The sequence below is a fragment of the Ovis canadensis genome, chromosome 1, assembly GCF_042477335.2.
Source record: "Ovis canadensis isolate MfBH-ARS-UI-01 breed Bighorn chromosome 1, ARS-UI_OviCan_v2, whole genome shotgun sequence".
In the NCBI taxonomy this organism is placed as follows: domain Eukaryota; kingdom Metazoa; phylum Chordata; class Mammalia; order Artiodactyla; family Bovidae; genus Ovis; species Ovis canadensis.
In genome coordinates this window covers 102954142-102975830 of record NC_091245.1, presented here as the reverse complement: position 1 = coordinate 102975830, position 21689 = coordinate 102954142, and the positions used below count along the sequence as shown (strand labels likewise).

The 21689-nt window shown below is 43.5% G+C and overlaps 1 long non-coding RNA gene across 2 annotated transcripts in view; it reads right to left on the bottom strand.

Annotated features, from left to right (window-relative positions):
- LOC138414872 (uncharacterized) overlaps positions 1 to 21689 on the bottom strand; it is an 83840-nt gene that overhangs the window by 42393 nt on the left and 19758 nt on the right. The window contains exons 1-2 of one of the 2 annotated variants that reach the window (XR_011246978.1): positions 20949 to 21122; positions 15907 to 16012 (exon numbers count right to left, since the gene is read on the bottom strand). This is a non-coding gene — a long non-coding RNA (uncharacterized lncRNA). Of the gene's footprint in view, positions 1 to 15906; positions 16013 to 20948; positions 21123 to 21689 lie in introns of those variants that run through there. The other variant, XR_011246983.1, reaches the window with a different exon arrangement.

Here is a 21689-nt window from a genome sequence, read left to right as displayed (position 1 = left end):
CAACAGAAGATGAGAGACTTGGTGTAAGAGAACAAACCCTAACACCAAGGGATGAGAGGAGACTCCAAGTAAGAGATGTGAGAACAGAAATTGCAAATGATGAGAGAAGCCAAGACAGGGAGCAGAGACCAGCTCCAAGACAGGATGAAAGGATCCAACAGAGAGACCAGATCCCCTTGTCAAGGGATGATGAGGGAAACCCAGTGAGAGACCTTGGTCCTGAACCCCAGATTGAAGAGAGACACTACCTTAGGGAGCAGGTAGTGGATCCCAGGGCTGACGAGAGAAGACAAAATGGGGACCAGAGACCACCTTCAACAGAAGATGAGAGACGTGGCGTAAGAGAACAAACCTTAACACCAAGGGATGAGAGGAGACTCCAAGTAAGAGAGGTGAGACCTGATCTTGGAAATGATGAGAGAAGCCAAGACAGGGAGCAGAGACCAGCTCCAAGACAGGATGAAAGGATCCAACACAGAGACGAGATCCCTTTGTCAAGGGATGATAGGAGATACCCAGTGAGAGACCTTGGTCCTGAACCCCAGATTGATGAGAGACACCACCCTAGGGAGCAAAGACCGGATCCCAGGGGTGATGACAGAAGACAAATTGACAACCAGAGACCACCTTCAACAGAAGATGAGAGACTTGGTGTAAGAGAACAAACCCTAACACCAAGGGATGAGAGGAGACTCCAAGTAAGAGAGGTGAGACCTGATCTTGGAAATGATGAGAGAAGCCAAGACAGGGAGCAGAGACCAGCTCCAAGACAGGATGAAAGGATCCAACAGAGAGACCAGATCCTCTTGTCAAGGGATGATGAGGGAAACCCAGTGAGAGAACTTGGTCCTGAACCCCAGATTGAAGAGAGACACCACCTTAGGGAGCAAAGACCGGATCCCAGGGGTGATGACAGAAGACAAATTGGAGACCAGAGACCACTTTCAACAGAAGATGAGAGACTTGGAGTGAGAGAACAAACCCTAACACCAAGGGATGAGAGGAGACTCCAAGTAAGAGATGTGAGAACAGAAATTGCAAATGATGAGAGAAGCCAAGACAGGGAGCCGCGACAAGCTCCAAGACAGGATGAAAGGATCCAACAGAGAGACCAGATCCCCTTGTCAAGGGATGACAGGAGAAACCCAGTGAGAGACCTGGGTCCTGAACCCCAGATTGATGAGAGACACCACCTGAGGGATCAGAGACCGGATCCCAGGGGTGATGACAGAAGACAAATTGGCGACCAGAGACCACCTTCAACAGAAGATGAGAGACTTGGCGTAAGAGAACAAACCCTAACACCAAGGGATGAGAGGAGACTCCAAGTAAGAGATGTGAGAACAGAAATTGCAAATGATGAGAGAAGCCAAGACAGGGAGCAGAGACCAGCTCCAAGACAGGATGAAAGGATCCAACAGAGAGACCAGATCCCCTTGTCAAGGGATGATGAGGGAAACCCAGTGAGAGACCTTGGTCCTGAACCCCAGATTGAAGAGAGACACCACCTTAGGGAGCAAAGACCGGATCCCAGGGGTGATGAAAGAAGACAAATTGGCGACCAGAGACCACCTTCAACAGAAGATGAGAGACTTGGCGTAAGAGAACAAACCCTAACACCAAGGGACGAGAGGAGACTCCAAGTAAGAGATGTGAGACCTGATCTTGGAACTGATGAGAGGAGCCAAGACAGGGAGCAGAGACCAGCTCCAGGACAGGATGAAAGGATCCAACACAGAGACCAGATCCCCTTGTCAAGGGATGATGAGGGAAACCCCGTGAGAGACCTTGGTCCTGAACCCCAGATTGAAGAGAGACACCACCTTAGGGAGCAGAGACCGGATCCCAGGGGTGATGACAGAAGACAAATTGGCGACCAGAGACCACTTTCAACAGAAGATGAGAGACATGGCGTAAGAGAACAAACCCTAACACCAAGGGACGAGAGGAGACTCCAAGTAAGAGATGTGAGACCTGATCTTGGAAATGATGAGAGGAGCCAAGACAGGGAGCAGAGACCAGCTCCAGGACAGGATGAAAGGATCCAACACAGAGACCAGATCCCCTTGTCAAGGGATGATAGGAGAAACCCAGTGAGAGACCTGGGTCCTGAACCCCAGATTGAAGAGAGACACCACCTGAGGGAGCAAAGACCGGACCCCAGGGGTGATGACAGAAGACAAATTGGAGACAAGAGACCACTTTCAACAGAAGATGAGAGACTTGGAGTGAGAGAACAAACCCTAACACCAAGGGATGAGAGGAGACTCCAAGTAAGAGATGTGAGAACAGAAATTGCAAATGATGAGAGAAGCCAAGACAGGGAGCCGCGACGAGCTCCAAGACAGGATGAAAGGATCCAACACAGAGACCAGATCCCCTTGTCAAGGGATGATGAGGGAAACCCAGTGAGAGACCTGGGTCCTGAACCCCAGATTGAAGAGAGACACCACCTGAGGGAGCAAAGACCGGACCCCAGGGGTGATGACAGAAGACAAATTGGAGACAAGAGACCACTTTCAACAGAAGATGAGAGACTTGGAGTGAGAGAACAAACCCTAACACCAAGGGATGAGAGGAGACTCCAAGTAAGAGATGTGAGAACAGAAATTGCAAATGATGAGAGAAGCCAAGACAGGGAGCCGCGTCGAGCTCCAAGACAGGATGAAAGGATCCAACACAGAGACCAGATCCCCTTGTCAAGGGATGATGAGGGAAACCCAGTGAGAGACCTGGGTCCTGAACCCCAGATTGATGAGAGACACCACCTTAGGGAGCAAAGACCGGATCCCAGGGGTGATGACAGAAGACAAATTGGAGACCAGAGACCACCTTCAACAGAAGATGAGAGACTTGGAGTGAGAGAACCAAGCCTAACACCAAGGGATGAGAGGAGACTCCAAGTAAGAGAGGTGAGACCTGATCTTGGAAATGATGAGAGAAGCCAAGGCAGGGATCAGAGTCCAGCTCCAAGACAGGATGAAAGGATCCAACACAGAGACCAGATCCCCGTGTCAAGGGATGATGTGAGAAGCCAACTGAGAGGCCTTAGTTCAGAACACAAGAATAATGAAGACCATCACCTTAGGGAGCATAGATTGACTTCAGCTGAAGATGAGAGACTTGGAGTGGGTGACCAAGCCCCAGCACCTAGAGATGACAGGAGACTCCAAGTGAGAGATTTGAGACCGGATTCTGGGAATGATGGAAGAAGCCAAGATGGGGAGCAGAATCCAGCTGCAAGACTGTATGAAAGACGGCAACAAAGAGACAGTATCCCCACATCAGATGATGGAAGACATCAAGAGAGAGGCCTGAGCCCAGACCCCAATAATGATGGAAGACAGGAAGTAAGACCAGGACCGAGGAATGGTGGCAGAGAAGAGGTTAGAGAGCAAAGGTCACCTTCAAGAAGGGATGAGAGTCACCTCAGAGGCAACACTGAGAGCAGCTCTGGAAGAAGGCTGTCTGTTAGGGAATCCAACTATGAGACAGAGGAGAAGTCAGGGAAAGTACAAGATGAGAAGCATTTTCCCAAGCAGGAAAAAGCTGATCTTGAAGATCTAGATCCTCAGGAGTCTGCATTCACCAGAAAAATTGGGCCGATTACCTGTGAGGTATACATTTTTTCCAAACAGAAAGGTAACTGGTTATGCTACTGTTTGCATGATCCATCAGGAATAGGCAATGCAGGAAAGAGGTTCACTTATCCAGATTTGGAGATGTTTAAGGATTGCAGGAGTGGAGGAAGCTATGTCAACTCCCCAATCTGGGATCCAGAAGAACAGCTGTACCAAAACAAGGAAGAAAGATGGGAAGATAGTGATGATGCCCAGCAGAACAAATCTGGCAACCACAAGTGTGAGAAGAGGTCCAAGGTCCCAAGAAAGTCCAGCTCCTCTGAAGACTCGTCTTGAAGTCACTTCCAGATGTTCCAAGAAATTCTCTCCTTTCCAGTTGATTGAGCTGGTTGATTTAGGATTCTTGGCTTTTTCTTTCTCCACATATCTCAGACATCTAGCTGTAATGTGTATTGGTAGAATTGCTCCACTTTTGGTTTCTGGGACTCTAACATCTTTAAGGAATTGCTTATAGTGGAAAGAAGAATTAAATGTTTTATACTATCTTCCAATAACTCTATGATTTTAACTTTAATGAATCATAACTCTCAAAGCTAATCTGAAGGGACTGCCTATTCAAATTATAAACCTTGTAAAAATTAACAATAAATAATTAGCAAGCATTCATTTCTCCTTGGGTTTCTTCTATGGTTTTGGAAATTCATCACTCTCAGGTTGAAACTGAGATGAAGCATCATCATCGCAGCCTCTAGAACAGGATTTATTTTTCACTCAGAAAACGTGTGTTCTTTCTGCGATTCCTTCAGTAATATCCATTACAATATTCATACTCACCTGCTAGAGCCCCTAAAAAAGCAAAAACAAGTCCTGCTCTATGCTTCTATGAAAGAAACTTCTAAAACAAACTAAACACTCAGCCTAAATGTTGAAGGAGGAACAAAATAGATTGTGTAAATGAGAACAAATGAAGCAAAGGTCACAGTATTAAAGCCAGATCAATACAGTTTAACATGAAAAGCAATATACGGGGGCTTCCTGGGTGGCTCAGGGGTAAAGAATCCACCTACCAATGCAGGAGCCACGAGTTCAATCCGTAGGCTAGGAAGATACAACGTGCCATGGAGCAGCTAAGCCCACGTGCCACAGCTGCTGAAGCCTGAACACCTTAGAGCCTGTGCTCCACAATAAGAGAAGCCATCGCAACAAGAAGCGCAGCACACCACAGCCACGCAACAGTCCCCACTCCCTGCAACTGGAGGAAAACCCAGGCAGCAACAAAGACCCAGCACAGCCAAAAGCCAACTAATTAATTAAATATTTTTAAAAGCAATAGATGAATCCATTTTTATTGTTGAAGGGTACAATCAACCACGAAAATGTGATTATCATTCAATCGACAGCTATTTTATTGAGAAACTACTATGTGTCAGGTACTATCCTGGTATTAAAGATTAGCTGAAAAGTTGAAAGTGTTAGTTGCTCAGTCGTGTCCACTCTGTGCGATCTCATGGACTGTAGCCCAGCAGGCTCCTCTGTCCATGGAATTCTCTAGGCAAGAAGACTGGAATGGCTAGCCATTCCCCTCTCCAGGGGATCTTCCCAACCCAGAGATCAAACCCAGGTCCACCCCATTGCAGGAAGATTCTTTATCATTTGAGCCACCAGGGAAGCCCCAAGATAAGCTGAAAATAAGAAAGAACCTCTGCTCATGGAGCTAACATTTCTAGCGAGGGAAGTCTTGTGTCAAATGTGTCAAATAACATGGCATCCAAATAAAAATAAAAAGAAGCTGGAAATATAAGGCAGAACAGACAGAAAAACAATAGGAGTACAGACATATCTTTCTTCATCTTTAGCAGGAAAATAGAAAATAAAAATTTCATAGAAAATTTGTTTGAAGTAGTAGGGAAGAGCATGAACTCTGTAGATAAGCCAATCTGGGCTTAATTTCTCACTCCATCATACTAGCTTTATGATGTTGGACAATGAAACCTCTTTAAGTCTTAGTTTCCTCATCTGTAAAATCAATTTCATAAAAATAATATTATGTGTTAAATGTACTTAAATGCTTCATACATTGCCTGATATATAGAAAGTGCTTGATAGATGTGACCAATACTTTTTTTTTTTTACTATTTTTTATCTAATAGGTATATGTGAACTCTACACACTTTGGAAAATACACATATTTTAAGCACCTACAAAAGATTTATAAAAGCTAACCAAAGATAATTAAAACTGTAATAAACACACCTTTGATGATAATGCTATAGAGCTAGAAATTGATAATAGATGATTATATCTAAGATATTTGGGATTTTTTAAGCACTCAAAATAACTCAGTTTAAGAAAAAACATGTAACTACAATTAAGATGACATTTAAAAATAAGAATAAAAAGACAACAAATATTAAGATCTATAGCTACAGCCTTAAGCACTTTATTTACTTAACAATAAAAAATTAATAAACTAACCATTTAATTCAATAAACTAAAAAATTAAGACACAAAACAAACAAAGCAGGAAGGAGGAAAATACAAAGAAATAAGTATAAATCCATGACTAGAAGACAGAATAGCCAATTAATTAATAAGTGAAAGAATCCAAGATATTTGGAAGATCATTAAAATAATTAAGAAAGAAAAAAGATAATATACATTTAGTGAAATCAAAAACATTGGCTACAAATATAGAAGAAGAGAGATGAGTTGTAACGACTTTATTCTTTAAAAGATAGAATAAGAAAAGAAAGGAGAGAGAGAGGGAAGAAAGGGAAAGAAAGCCTGGCAGGGTGGCGGGCGGGGGGGGGGGGTGGTGGGTAATGGATGATTTTTCTGGGAAAACTGATTCCCAAAGAGGTATAACCATAGAAAAAATTTAGAAGATTGTCAAATAATCACGCTCTCAGAAGCTCTAGGCAAAATTGTTTCTCAGGGTGAATATTTTCAAACAATCGTGGAATAATAATTCCCACATGATTTAAACTGTATCAGAGAATACAAACATGAAGGGCACTTTATAATTTTTTTTCAAAGGTAGCATAACCCCAAAAACAAAACCCCAAAGCCCCCTGAAAACTACAAATTTATAAATACAGACAAAAATTCCTGAATAAAATTCTAGCCAAGAGCAGTTTTCCTTTGCACTTCGATGCCATGAAAAAATAATACATGCTGTCAGGTAAAATTCACTTCAGGAAGGCACATATGTGATGAAATATTATATATATTAATATTAACATATACCTCAATGTACATATGTTAAGGTTTCTACCTAGGAAATTTAAGAAAATGGACTGAAAAACCATTAGATCTAAAGTATAGTAACACATTACAGAGTAAACATACCAAAAAAAACCCCATCAACTTTATAATAACAATAACATGATACCCTTAGGGGTAAATCATGCGAAATGTGTATAAACTCCAATACATGAAGACTTGTTTTGTTCTTGGATGGGAGGCCTCATTGTTAAAAGATGCCAATTATCCCCTTATAAGTTTATACCTTGAAAAGGAACTGTACAAAAATAATATAATAATATACTTTTGAACTATATAAAAGTGATTTAATATTTGTCAGGAAATATAGAGGCATATCAAACCAGTGAATCTGAAAGGAGTTTAACACTGAATATTCATTGGAAGGAACGCCGCTGAAGCTCCAATACTTTGGCCACCTGATGTGAAGAGCAGCCTCGTTGGTAAAGACCCTGCTGCTGGAAAAGATTGAGAGCAGGAGGAGAAGGGGGTGAAAGAGGATGAGATGGTTGGAAGGCATCACAAGTTCAAGGGACATGAGTTTGAGCAAACTGAGGGAGACAGTGAAGGGACAGGGAAGCTTGCTGTGCTGCAGTCCATGGGGTCACAGAGCCAAATACGACCGAGCGACTGAACAACTAGACCAGAGATTCTACCGGGGTGAGGACTGTCCCTATCTTATTCTTTACCCGTACCCACCTAGGCAATTACAGGCACTCATTCTGTATCATTACTCTAATGAATGAACTCTCACTTCTCTCCCTATTCCTGCTGCCCAAACCCTCCTCCAGCTGCTCCATGGAGTCTTTGCCTTCACCCAGCTCAACCTGCTCACCCATGATATATTGCTAGTCAGTATCTCAGCAGCAGCTCCTTAAACGGAGAAGGCAATGGCAACCCACTCCAGTACTCTTGCCTGGAGAATCCCATGGACAGAGGAGCCTGGTAGGCTGCAGCCCAAGGGGTCGCTTAGAGTCGGACACGACTGAAGCGACTTAGCATCAGCAGCAGCTCCTTAAAAGCCTTCTAGAAAGGACCCCATCTGGGAGGGGTGTGGGCCTCAAAATTTCAAGCCTGGGGCTTGTGCGCCACCTAGTGGTGACCGACTGCAATGTTGCGAATATCATCATCAGTTCAGTTCAGTTCAGTCGCTCAGTCGTGTCCGACTCTATGCGACCCCATGAATCGCCGCACGCCAGGCCTCCCTGTCCATCACCATCTCCCGGAGTTCACTCAGACTCACGTCCATCGAGTCCGTGATGCCATCCAGCCATCTCATCCTGGGTCGTCCCCTTATCCTCCTGCCCCCAATCTCTCCCAGCATCAGAGTCTTTTCCAATGAGTCAACACTTGTCAATAGGAAACGCAGAAAGGACCTCTCGCTTCACCGCCCTGGCCCTGGGCTGGCAGGGAGAGATGACAACGTGTGTCCCTTATTGGAATTGCAAACAGACAAAAGATTCTCACTTTCCATTCACTTGTAACTGAGGTTGTAGGCCGGACAGTGCTTCACGGTTCTTAAACCCAGATCCTTTGAGGATAAGTATTCCTACTACATTCCTTTATTCTAAGATATTGTGGGTTCTAAGAGGCACCACTGGTTTAAAAGCAGCATTTTTGTTGGGGGCTAGGGGGAGCATTATATTAAATGTGCATTTCAATTCTAAAACATGTGAATTTCAGTGATATGGTAACATATGAATAAACGTAGAATGTGGCAGACATCTTCGATATCTCTCGATAGGAAGAGTGGTGTCCACTACAGGCTTTGTGTTCATTTCAGCATCTAGGATTCTGTTCATGATCACAGCCAGCTCTGGAGGGCAAGTGTTTCAAAAATCACTACCCAGAGGAGTCCCCCTGCCAGCCATCTGTTGAAAAATGAAGAAAACTATCTGGAAGGACAGACCAAGACAGAACTACAAAAATGACTTCTGCCAGTGGAGCTGTGCAGTGCTAACTGACAGTTACTCATCTGTTAAGGACCACAGCTGCAGACTGAGAACCGCCTTACCAACTCCCATCCTGCAACTTGCTGAGCCCTGCAACTTGTTAAGCAGGTAAGTTTAGCGCAAGAAATGAACACCCCACCCCATCCCACCTTCTGGGTGGGTACAGGCTCAGGAATGTCAGTTAAAAGGGAGGGAGTGTTACTATAATAGCAAAATATCTCTTTGAGGTAGAGTTGCTGAGAAAAATGTCATGAGTTCAGGATGGAAGGCGAGTTCTAGAGGGTCCACCCAAATGATAAAAGGTGACTGACAAACTGATGGTCATGAAAACAGAAATCTGGGTTTTTTCCAAGAAGGAAGCAGAAAAGAGGGAGGAGCCCACAGGTGAGAGGTGTGATATATCTTTTTCAGGAGCCCAAATCTAAACAAAATCACAGATGCTGGTGTGGATGGTTTTTTGGTATAAATGTAAAAAAGAGGTTGAATTATCTGTGTCAAGGAAGCAGAAAGCCAATAAAGGTAGGAGGCAGCCATGAGAATACAAGCCGTGGGGATACACAGAGGTCACCCAGAAGGCTTGGAATTTTCTGCTGGCCAAAGGTTAGTGTGGAGATGGTTCTAGTTAATTTCATTCAGTCCTGAGAGTCAGACCATTTCTAGCTGATCTATGGGCAATACAAGTCAAGGGCTTCTGCAACCTTCAATGTCCTCGACTCTGTATCTTCAAGCCAAGCTGACCTGCCCATTGACCTAGTCACCAACAGCACCAAGACAACACAGAATAGCACCCCTGATATTAATTAATAGGCATGGCTAGAACCCCCTTGGGCCTCACAGGTGGCGCTAGTGGTAAAGAACCCACCTGCCAATGCAGGAAATGTAAGAGATGTGGGTTCAACTCCTGGGTCAGGAAGATCCCCCGTAGGGGGACACGGCAACCCACTCCAGTATTCTTGCCTGGAGAATCCCATAGACAGAGGAGCCTGGTGGGCTACAGTTCACAGGGTCGCAAAGAGTTGGACACGACTGAAGCGACTTAGCACGCACCCACAGAACCCCCTCACTGCTTCCATTCTGATCCAGGAACCCATGTCTGTTGCACTTCAGCTTAACACCCTAATTTCAAACCTGCCCCTGTCGCTTAATCTTGGTATAGTATATTTCTCAGCTATGACTCCTACCAACTCAAATTCAACCCTCTGATTCATTCGCTACTATAGCTGATTCATATCTAGTGTGGCTTAAACCACTTTACCTTGAGGGAAATCTAACTCCCAAGACCCCCATGAAGTGGAGAAGGGAGTTATGACTGCACATGTTATTCCAGTGAGTCACACCAAAGATTCTCACATGGGATCTGGGACCACCTACATCCTAAGCCCCTAACTGATGTGAGACTTCTTAAGATGCTTAAGATGCAGACTCATGACCTCCTGGATTAGAATCTCTGAATGTGCAGCCCAAGCATCTGAATTATCAGCAAGCTCCAAAGGGAAGTCTTATGTACACTGAAGTCTGAGAACCACCCTCCCAAACAAATGTTATATACTTAAGTGGAGACACTGTCATAGTTAGGGACTGAATGCTCTTGGCTAGCTAGACACTCCAATCAAATAGACTCCAGTTACACCATGCAGCCATTAGAAATAAGGTGGCAGATTATTCAGTGATATGAAAAGGTATTTACAATGTCATTGTTGCTGTTCAGTGGCCAAGTCAAGTCTGACTCTTCGTGACCTCATGGACTATAGCATGCCAGGCTCCCCTGTCCTTCATTATCTCCCCAAGTTTGCTCAGATTCATGTCCATTGAGTTGGTGATGCTATCTAATCATCTCTTCCTCTGCCATGCCCCTTTCCTTTTGCCTTCCATCTTTCCCAGCATCAAGGTCTTTTCCAGTGAGTAGGCTCTTCACATCAGGTGGCCAAAGTATTAGAGCTTCAGCTTCAGCATCAGACCTTCCAATGAATATTCAGGGTTGATTTCCTTTAGGATTCACTGGCTTGATCTCCTTGCAGTCCAAGGGACTCTCAAGAGTCATCTCCAGCACCACAATTCAAAAGCATCAATTGTTCAATGCTCAGCTTTCTTTATGATCCAACTCTCATATCCGTAAATGACTATTGGAAAAACCAGAGCTTTGACTATGCAGACTTCTGTCAGCAAAGTGATGTCTCTGCTTTTTAATACTCTATCTAGGTCTGTCATAGCTTTCCTTTCAAGGAGCAAGCATCTTTGAGGTACATGGCTACAATCACCATCCACAGTGATTTTGGAGCTCAAGAAAATAAATGTCACTGCTTCCACTTTTTCCCCTTTTATCAGCCATGAAGTGATGGGATAGATGCCATGATCTTAGTTTTCTGTATGTTGAGCATCAAGCCAGCTTTGTCACTCTCCTCTTTCACTTTCATCAAGAGGCTCTTTTGTTGCTCTTCACTGTCTGCCATCAGAGTGGTATCATCTGCGTATCTGAAGTTATTAATGTTTTTTCCCAACAATCTTGATGCCAGCTTGTGATCCATCCAGCCTGGCCATTTCATATGATATACTCTGCATATAAGGCTTCCCTAGTGGCTCAGTGGTAAAGAATCTGCCTGCCACTGTAGAAGACACAGGTTCGATTCCTGGGTCAGGAAGATCCCATGTAGAAAGAAATGGCAACCCACTTAAATATTCTTGCCGGAGAATCCCATGGACAGAGGAGCCTAGCAGGCTGCAGTCCATGGGGTTGCAAAGAGTTGGACACAACTTAGTAACTGAACAACAATAACACTCTACATATAAGTTAAATAAGCAGGGAGACAGTATACAGCCTTGTCAGACTCCTTTCCCAATTTGGAACCAGTCAGTTGTTCCATGTCTGGTTCTAATTGTAGCTTCTTGACCTGCATATAGATTTCTGAGGAGACAGGTAAGGTGGTCTGGCCCTCCCATTTCTAAGAATTTTCCACAGTTTGTTGTGATTCACACAGTCAAGGGCTTCAGCGTAGTCAATGAAGCAGAGGTAGATGTTTCTCTGGAGCTCTCTTGCTTTCTCTATGAGCCAATGAACGCGGGCAATTTGATCTCTGGTTCCTTTGACACTTCAAAATCCAGGTTGTACATCTAGAAATTCTCAGTTCACATACTGCTGAAGCCTAGCCTGAAGGATTTTAAGCACAACTTTGTTAGCATATGAAATGGGCACAGTTATACAGTAGTTTGAACACCTGTTGACACTCCCCTTCTTTGGGATTGGAATGAAAAACCTTTTCCAGTCCTGTGGCCACTGCCAAGTTTTCCAAATTTGCTGATATATTGAGTGCAGCACTTTAACAGCATCATCTTCTGGGATTTTTAAGTAGCTCAACTGGAATTACATCACCTCTACTAGCTTTGTTGGTAGTAATGCTTCTCAAGCCCACTTGACTTTACACTCCAGGATATCGTGGTTATCCAGGTCATTAAGACCTTTTCTGTATTCTTGCCACCTTTTGTGTATTCTTGCCACCTCTTCTTAATATCTTCTCCTTCTGTTAGGTCCTTACCATTTCTGCCCTTTATGGTGCCCATCCTCGCATGATATGGTCCCCTAATCTCCAATTTTCTTGAAAAGATCTCTAGTCTTTCTCATTCTATTGCTTTCCTCTATTTCTTTGCATTGTTCTATTTCTTTGCCTTCTTATCTCTGCTTGCTATCTCTGGAACTCTGCATTCAGTTGGGTATATCTTTCCCTTTCTCCCTTGCCTTTCACTTCTCTTATTTCTCAGCAATTTGTAAAGCTTCCTCAAACAACCACTTTGCATTCTTGCATTTCTTTTTTGGGGGGATGGTTTTGTCACTGCCTCTTATACAATGTTACAGAATTCCATCCATAGTTCTTCAGGTGCTCTGCCTACCAGATCTAATCCCTTGAATCTATTCATCATCTCCACTGTATAATTATAAGGGATTTGATTTAGGTCACACCTGAATGACCTAGTGGTTTTCACTACTTGCCTCAATTTAAACCTGAATTTTGCAATAAGGAGCTCATGATCTGAGCCAGTCAGCTCCAAGTCTTGTCTTTACTGACGGTATAGAGCTTCTCCATCTTTGGCTGCAAAGAGCATAATCTGATTTCAGTAGTGACTATCTGGTGATGTCCATGTGTAGAGCCATCTCCTGTGTTGTTGGAAGAGGGTGTTTGCTATGATCCGAATGTTCTCTTGACAAAACTCTGTTATCCTTTGCCCTGCTTCATGTTGTACTCCAAGGCCAAACTTGTCTGTTATTCTGGGTATCTTTTGACTTCCTATTTTTGAATTCCAGTCCCCTATGATGAAAAAGACAACTTTTTTTTGGTGTGAAGATGGTGACTGTAGCCATGAAATTAAAAGACGCTTGCTCCTTAGAAGAAAAGCTATGAACAACGTAGAGAGCATATTAAAAAGCAGAGACATTATTTTGCCGACAAAGGTCTGATGAGTCAAAGCTATGGCTTTTCCAGTAGTCATGTATGGATGCAAGAATTGGACTATAAAGAATGCAGAGTGCTGAAGAACTGATGCTTTTGCACTGGTGTTGGAGAAGCCTTTTGAGAGTCCCTTGGACTGCAAGGAGATCAAACCAGTGAATCCTAAAGGAAATCAATCCTGAATGTTCATTGGAAGGACTGATCTTGAAGCTGAAGCTCCAATACTTTGGCCACCTGATGCGAAGAACTGACTCATTGGAAAAGACCTTAATGTTGGGAAAGATTGAAGGCAGGAGGAGAAGAGGATGACAGAAGATGAGATGGTTGGATAACATCACCAACTCGATGGATATAAGCAAGCTCTGGGAGTTGGTGATGGACAGGGAAGCCCGGCGTGCTGCAGTCACAAAGAGTCAGACACGACTGAGCAACTGAACTGAACTAGAGGGTGTCATAGATCTTTGTAAGACAGGTTAACTTCCGCTTCTTCAGCATCAGTGGTTGAGGCACAGACTTCAGTTACTGTGATGTTGAACGGTTTGCCTCAGAAACAAACCAAGATCACTCTGTCATTTTTAAGGTTGCACTCAAATACTGCATTCTGAACTCTTTTGTTGGCTCTGAGGGCTACTCCATTTCTTCTAAGGGATTCTTGCCCACCATAGTAGATATAACGGTCATCTGAATTAAATTCACCCATTTCCTGTCCTTTTTACTTCCCTTTCACTGATCCTAAGATGTCAATGTCCAATCTTGCCATCTCCTGCATTTACTTTGATTCACAGAACTAACATTCCGGATTCCTACGCACTCTTGTTCTTCACAGCATCCGACTTTACTTTTACCCCCAGATACATCCACAGCTGAGTGTCATTTCCACTTCTGCCTAGCTACTTCATTCTTTCTGGAGCTATTAGTAACTGCCCTTCACTCTTCCCCAGTATCATGCTGGAAACCTTCTGACCTCGGGGACTCATCTTCCAATGTCGTACCTTTTTGCCTTTTCATACTGTCCATGGATCCCCTTCATGGATCACAGCCTTGTCATGGCAAAGGGGGTTGTGTAACTCCAGCTGTGAGCCACGCCATGCAGGGCCACTCAAGATAGATGGGTCACGGAGAAGAGTTCTGACAAACGTGGTCCACTGGAAGAGGAAATGCCAACCCGTTCCAGTATTCTTGCCTAGAGAACCCCACGGGCTGTATTTACAATGCACAGTCACATTAAAACAATCAAGTGTTATCCCACATCAGTGTGAAATAGCAATGTTTACATGTTATGCATAGAACACAGGTTGAGAAGAATACACACTGAAAAATTAACCCGGATGATAGAATTATAAGTGTCTCCTCTCTCACTCACTCCTTCACTCCCTCTTTCTTTCTTTCTTTTTTTCCTATCTGCAATTTCAATATTTTTGCAACAGGTACCAAAGTACATATGCCTAATGAGATCTCTGTGAGAGCAGGAACTTTGTTTTGTTCCCTGTAAATCTGTGTGCCCTGGAAAAGACTCTGGCATGGGAAGGTCCTTGATATGTACTTGCTGAATAAATAAGCAATAAAGAGAAATTAACTTTTAAAGAAATTCCAAACATGACCTAACTTAATCAACCTTGAATACAGATACGATTTCTGATACCAGGTTCAGTTCAGTCAGTTCAGTTGCTCAGTCGTGTCCGACTCTTCGTGACCCCATGAATTGCAGCACGCCAGGCCTCCCTGTCCATCACCAACTCCCGGAGTTTACTCACACTCATGTCCATCGAGTTGGTGATGCCATCCAGCCATCTCATCCTCCATCGTCCCCTTCTCCTCCTGCCCCCAATCCCTCTGATACCACGTTACGATACTATAAATAAATGGCTTTGGCTGAGGGTGTTTGCTGTGTGCTGGGTGAATTCACAACTAAACAGTGATGTTGCTTATATATTTGTAGCTGACACTTTGAATGAACACATATTCCATTTATGAAGTAGTGTGAATAGCATTTAACATTTAACAGAACAGATCCACAATGTCACATGCCTCACTGGGCAGGCCACGTGAAATAAGCACAGAAACAGGCCCGTGGGATTTGGTCATTGGAAGGCCTTTTTCTTTTTCTTTTTTACTTTATTTTACTTTACAGTACTGTATTGGTTTTGCCATACATTGACATGAATCCACCATGGGTGTACACGCGTTCCCAAATATGAAACTCCCTCCCAGCTCCCTCCCCATAACATCTCTCTGGGTCATCCCCGTGCACCAGCCCCAAGCATCCTGTATCCTGCATCAGACATAGACTGGCGATTCGTTTCTTACATGATAGTATACATGTTTTAATGCCATTCTCCCAAATCATCCCACCCTCTCCCTCTCCCTGGAAGGCCTTTTTCAAAAAGTGCAGTAGCATGATGATAACAAAGCCAAATTTCATGAATTTGAGAAAATGAATGGAGCTGAGAGAGAGCAGATATTGCATGAAAACTCCTCACGTGTGGACATATAATTAAGGAATAAAGAGAGGAGAGTAGGGACGCCAGTTATGAAGTTGGTGTCTGTTGACATTGAAACTACTCTTTTGCACACTTTGGGGAGTCAGGCCTGGGACTCTACTTTGCAGCTGGATCCCAGTTACCTCTGCCAATGGAGATCTTAGAAGGAGACCAGAAGAGGAGAGGAACTTACTTCTATCTGTGGTTTCCAGGTGCCCATAGCGTTATGCCAGCTTCATTTCTTCACCTGGCAGGATGGTTTCCCCACAAAGGAACTCCATATCCGCAACGGAGAAGCCCTGCAGAAGGAATGTGAACTAGCTTGGGTGTTGTTCCCCAAGGCAGCTGAATCCAGTGTGCAGTTTTCCCAACCTCACAGAACCAGCAAGAAGCACCCCTTCTCAGAGGCTTAAGTCTCAGAGCCCCTCCTCCAACCTTCTGATATTTTCAACCTCTCCCCTTGGAAGTTAGCTGTGGGGGTAACTGCTGCTTCCTGAAACTGCTAGTCTCATAATACCCTAGAGTTCTCTTTACCCTTAAGATACCTAGTTAATGAGTCTCTCTGTTGAATTCTTTCTGTTAAAATAACTGGTATGTTAACAAACAACCCAATCAAAAAATGAGCAGAAGAACTAAATAAACATTTTTCCGAAGAAGACATACAGATGGCCAATAACACATAAAAAGATGCTCAACATCATCAAGTATTAGAGAAACACCGATCAAAAGTACAATGTGTCACCGCATACCAGTCAGATGGCCACCATCAAAAAGCCAACAAGTAATAAATGCTGGAGAGGTTATGGAGAACAGAGAACCCTCCTACACTGTTGGTGGGAATGTAAATTGGTGCAGCCACTATAGGGAACAGTATGGGAGTTCCTTAAAAAGCTAAAAATAGAGTTACCATATGACCCAGCAATCCCATTCGTGGATATATATTCAGAAAAGATGAAAACTCAATTCAAAAAGATACATGCACCCCAGTGTTCATAGCAGCACTATTTACAATGGTCAAGACAAAGAAACAACCTAAGAATTCACTGACAGATGAATGGATAAAGAAGATGTGATACAAATATACAATGGGGTACTACTCAGTCATACAAAGAACGAAATAACGCGGCAATATGGATGGACCTAGAAATCATCACACTAAGTGAAGTAAGTCAGACAGAGAAAGACAAGTATCATACGATATCACTTGTGCCCTAGAATCTTTAAAAAGAACACAACTGAACTTTTTTGCAAAACAGAACAGACTCACAGACAAATATATGGTTACCAAAGAAGAAGGGAGTTTGATAAATTAGGATTTCGGGATTGACAGATAATACAGCAAGGACCTACTATATAGCACCAAGAACTATATTCAATATCTTGTAATAACCTATAATAGAAAAAAATCTGCTGTATACCTGAAATTGCTACATTATAAATCAACTGCACTTCAATTTTTAAAAAAAATAGTAGTTGGTGTATTTTTACCTGCTGCCTGATACATAGGAGATAATGGTTTTTTAATATATATTGACAAAGCTACAGTGTATGTATAGACTATGATAAAGGAGCCCCTAGGGAGAGGGATCAAAGAAACAGAAAAGAGGAGAAAACTATGGCGAAAGTCAGAGAGTATACAAAAAAGGCAGGGTCAATCAAGGGCAGGAGGGGTGCCAGCCTAGAAGTGAAAAGGAGTAAAGAGGTGAGGATGAGTGTGGAGGAAGATATGTTTGTGGATGGCAGAAGTGGAGGAAACTATGCCTAAGAGCCTTGTTTTTCTCCCAGAATTAGGAGGAAAACCCCTCTGCAGGGGTGGGAGGATGAGAGGAGAGAAGCATCATCAAATGTGGAGAGGTCCCTGAGGATAATGAGGAAATTTATTAATCAAAGACAAGTAAAGTGATTGATAAGAATACAGGCTGAAGTGGGAAGAACAGGATCCATGACTCCTTGCTCTTCCTCCCTGTGCCCAGCCACGGCTGAGGGGGTGCAACGAGGATGAGCTGAAGATCGTGAGGGTGCTGTTGGACAGACAACCACTTCAAGACACAACTGAAGCTGAGACTTCCCTGGTGGTCCAGTGGCTGCTGTAACTGCTAAGTCACTTCAGTCGTGTCCGACAGTGCAACCCCATAGATGACAGCCCACCAGGCTCCCCCATCCCTGGGATTCTCCAGGCAAGAACACTGGAGTGGGTTGCCATTTCCTTCTCCAATGCATGAAAGTGAAAAGTGAAAGTGAAGTCGCTCGGTCGTGTCCGATTCTTTGCGACCTCACGGACTGCAGCCTAGCAGGCTCCTCCATCCATGGGATTTTCTAAGACTCTGCATTCCCAATGCAGGGATCCTGGGTTCAATCCTTGGTCAGGGAACTGGATCACACAAGCCACTACTGAGAGCTTGCATGTCACAGCTAAAGATCCTGCTTGCTGCAACTAAGACCCAGTGCAGCCAAATAAATATATATTAAAGCAAAACAAAACAAAACAAAGACATGACTGAATGGAAATGAGACTGTTGTTGACTGAATTGCTCAGGTAGTCCATGGAGTTGGCCTGGGAGGTCAGGAAAAGAGGCCTAAATGTATTTGACAGACAGAGAGGTGAGAGGGTCAGGGACTCCATGAGATGAAAGCAGATAAGGAGGTGAGGCCCATCTCAGCTCTTCTAAGACCACAGTGTTGGCATCTGAACTAATGACACCTGCCACCCTCAAAGAGGACCATTTCTCCTCTACATACATGGTTGACTTCTTCCCCAACAAAACCTCCAGATACTGAGAATAAAAGGAAATTATGTCAGACAAATATTGGGTTTTGCTGTAAGCTTTAAAGAAACGCACACTTTACATTTTGACTTTCCTTTTTCAGCAGCTCTATTTGCAAAGATTTCTTATTCTTTCCTAGAGTTCTTCTAAAGAACAAAGGGAAGACTGAATGACTTTTTTTTTTAAATAAAACTCATTGTGTCTTCTAATTACCATATGGGTCCACTGGACCATTTTAGAAAGGAAGCTATATTTCGGATTCCCAGGTGGTTCAGTGGTAAAGAATGCACCTGCCAATTCTGCAGACACAGGAGACACAGGTTCGATTCCTGGGTTAGGAAGATCCCCTGGAGGAGGAAATGGCAACCCACTCCGCTATTCTTGCTGGGAAAATCCCACGGACAGAGGGGCCTGGCAGGCTACAGTCTGGTTGGACGTGACTAAGCACACACACATACGCTACATTTTGAGGTCTTTGTGATCACATTTTTTCTCTATCATGAAACATCTCAAGATATGAGAAAACAAGAATAACAGGAACACCAAGAAAATACCACAAGGGTGAAACAAATCATTGTGACAGCATCTGCAACCAACTTCAGTTTTCACAGGCAGTACCCAAAGCATTGCATCATCTCTCAAAAAGTTATTTTTGAAAGTTTCTATATATGCTGTTGATTTGTTTTAGCTTTTCTTGAGCACAGCTGAAAAGTTAGAATTTTTCATTTTGTTCACCTAGTGGCAAAGAGAAGAAAATTAGCAAAAGGGCAAATCTTACAATTATCACATGAATTAAAAAATAAACGTAAAGAGACCCACAGCAAACTCTCTAATGACCACAGCAAAATTGATCGTATAAATTGATCATATAAACTGATCATACTCAATTTATTATTTTAATTGATCATAATCTCAGACTTTGCATGTTCAGATGACAATATTGCCAGTGAATTTACTCAAGCTCAGGGATTGATGCCTGGGAGAGCAAGATATGGTCTTATCGAGATATTGTTACCTCACTGGTTACCAGGATTTATTCTGCTGCTCTGGCTGGATAGCTAGATGCTGCCTGCCCTCCTCACACCTTGGTGTCTGCCTCCTCACACCTTGGTGTCTGCCTCTCCCAAAGCTGAATACTGGGTAGTGGAAGATGGCATTCCCTGACAGTGAAGACCATTATTTCATTAAAGGAATACAAGTAGCTATCCTTCCTCCAAATAAGCTTGCAGGAATCAGTAAGTGAAGAATGTTTCTAAGAGCAAAGAGAAATATAGCATTTTCCATCCAGCTAGTTACTCAACAGGAAGAACTGTGTCACACAATATTATGCATGAACCTTACTCAACCATTTTGCTAAAAAGACATGTGACATTATTCTTTCACCTCATTTTTATGCACTAAAAGTTACTTGATATATTTGCCATATTGATGCTGAAGGCAGGTGCATATAACAAGGCAACTGGAAAGAAAGAGTTGATACAGAAATAAAAAAATTCATTGGATTGATCATTTGGTATTTATAAATATAAAAATGAAAATGTTTTGCAATTATGGAATAAAGATGATATATATACGTGCCTACGTATGTGTGTGTGAACGTATACACACATCAAACATGCACACACATACAAACATATGAGTGTATCTTCAAATCCAGGAAAATAGGGAATAAATGAGTTTGCTATATCTAATACAGTTATTTTTACTATTTCCTTATTCTTCTATAAATTATAAAATGATTCAAAAGAGAGACAGATAGACCACTCTGGACCCAGATGGTAAATGGTGATAATTATTTCTCCTGGTATAGTAAGGGTTTAAGGCCTCATGTGATTCCTATATAGACAGCTTCTTCTAGTTGAAACCTGTAATGAATTAGGTGTGTCCATGAAATAAATTAGATATGTCTGCCCCACCTTCCCATCACTAGCTCTGCAACCCAGGGTAACTCCAGCCCCAGCTTCCAGCCCTGAAGTCACAGGGCTGCCACCTTCTGAGATTGTGAACAATGAAGGCGGATGGAGAGCATGAGGTACCACAAGAGCATTTCTTTCTGGCAACGTCTAGGGCAGGACTTCCTGGCATTTTTACAGCCTCCAAGTATTTGTGACAACAGGTGGTGCTCACATCTCTAAATTATTAGAGTTCTGGCTACCAAGGTGTCCCAAGTCAGGAAATCAAGTGGAGCCTGACAGAACCCAAACACCCCTAGGGCTGGGACCACTGAGCCCATAGCCGCCCCCCTCAGGGGCACCCTCCCTAACCATCCCCCGCCCCCATCCACCCACAAGCTCTCCAGAGAGATAAAGAAAACTGCAACCCAGACATTACATGCTCCTGAGTCACTTCCTGGGTAGCGGCTCTGAGCCTCTCTCCTGCCCCAGGCCCCAAATCCTGTATGAGCAAACGTAATTTTTTCCACTCGGACCATCAAAACCACCAGTTTCCGGTTCACAGCTAGATCTCTTACTGATCAGCTTGGCTTCGAAGGGAGAGACACAGCAGCAGGTCTTCCTCCGTAGAGAATAAAATCGGGAGACAGACTTAGAGTGCTCCTCTCAGCTCCTGATTTATGGGACCAGAACAGGAGGCGCTCCGCAGGCACTCGGCCCTGCTTTGCCCAACCCCCCTCTCCTCCTCCCTCCCGTTCCCGACCCCACGCCTACTCTGTTCTTTGCTGCACTACCTAGCACACGGTATAGGCTCAATAAATATTTACTGACTAAACAATCTTTCCATCCCCACAATGTGAGCCTGTTTAACAGCGTTTCTTTCCTGTTTTAAGTTTGCCACTGAAAAATGCATGCTGCCTTGCTCTAAAAAAATATATGCGTTTCTTTCCTCCTCTAAAGGGCACCCACCAAACCACAAGGAGAGGCCACACTCTGGATCATAGCTGGGAAAACACAGATCTTTCTAGCAGCAGGGACTTGACTAAAAAACTGGTAATTCCTGTTCCTGAGGCTGACTGATATTTTTGCTTTGGCTTTTGATCAAGGGCTGACTAAGCAACAGAGCGGGATTTTGCCAAGAGCCAATTCGCTCACTGTGGAGCAAAGGGAGTTCTCTAGGCTGGGCTGAAAATGAGGAAAGGGTGGCTGAAGGAAGCCAACCAGAGCCAAAGCAACATTGCCAGTGGGCTCCAGAGATACCTTACATCTAGGAAGAAGCACAGGAATGCACCCCTGCAGTTAAGCCCTTTGATTCCATT